Raw genomic sequence first — 978 nt, 5'->3', positions numbered from 1 at the left:
AGACTCCCACTGCAGCGACGCCGTTCACTGAGATGATGTGGAGGATCCTCTGAGGAAAACACTGGAGCTCAAAAGGGAAATAAATAAAAACAGATATAAATAACTACTGATGGACAAACACTTTGGACAGATCACTGTTGCACACACACACGCACACACACACAAGATGAAACCCACAAGCTAACACTAACAGTGCATGTTTTCATTTAGAGACATTCTACACACTGTACATACATGACGCTCAGGAAAATGTTTGCTTTGCTTTTATGGTAAATAAACCTATAAAATTCATGTGGCAGAAAACAGTTTTTACTGCAAAGAGAGAAGTTGAACTTAAATTTTGACTCTTCAACCTGGACATCAGTCCAGTACATGTTTTAGCATTTTGTTGTGTTCAAAGTTTAAATATGTTTTGTTTTAATAAACAGGCCCCAATGACCAAATGTTTTGATGTTGCATATATAGAAATATTGTGTGTGAAGTACTTTATCTGCTTATTGAATATATGATTTGAAGTGTTTCCAAAAATTAATTTAGCTTTCATATTGTTGTTTACTGTCATTTTTTTGTTTTACTTTTTACTGATCCAAAAAATGATCCAAACCATGACCCTTATTTATTTTATTTTATTTTATTTTTCAAAAATTGTCAATATGTTTTTAAAATAAAAATTGTAATTATGTTTATTTGATTTTTATATGTAAAAAATCTTAATATATTTGTTTTTTTCTGTGTTATTTTATAAAAATTGTCAAAACATTTTTTTCTCTAATGATTTTCTTACAATCTTGGTTATTTTATTTACTGTTATTTATACTACACATACTGCAAATTTAAACTTCACTGACAAAATGTACATTTCAATTTCTTAATAATAACAGAATAAGGATTTTTTTTAATAAAAAAAAAAACTTGTGTGTTTCATCCTCCAGTGACTAAATGTCCCTGAATTTTCCCCTTCCTTATTTTATCGCTCCA

This window comes from Oryzias melastigma, unplaced genomic scaffold (assembly GCF_002922805.2).
Source record: "Oryzias melastigma strain HK-1 unplaced genomic scaffold, ASM292280v2 sc00317, whole genome shotgun sequence".
NCBI lineage: Eukaryota > Metazoa > Chordata > Actinopteri > Beloniformes > Adrianichthyidae > Oryzias > Oryzias melastigma.
Note: the sequence above shows the minus strand (reverse complement) of the source record.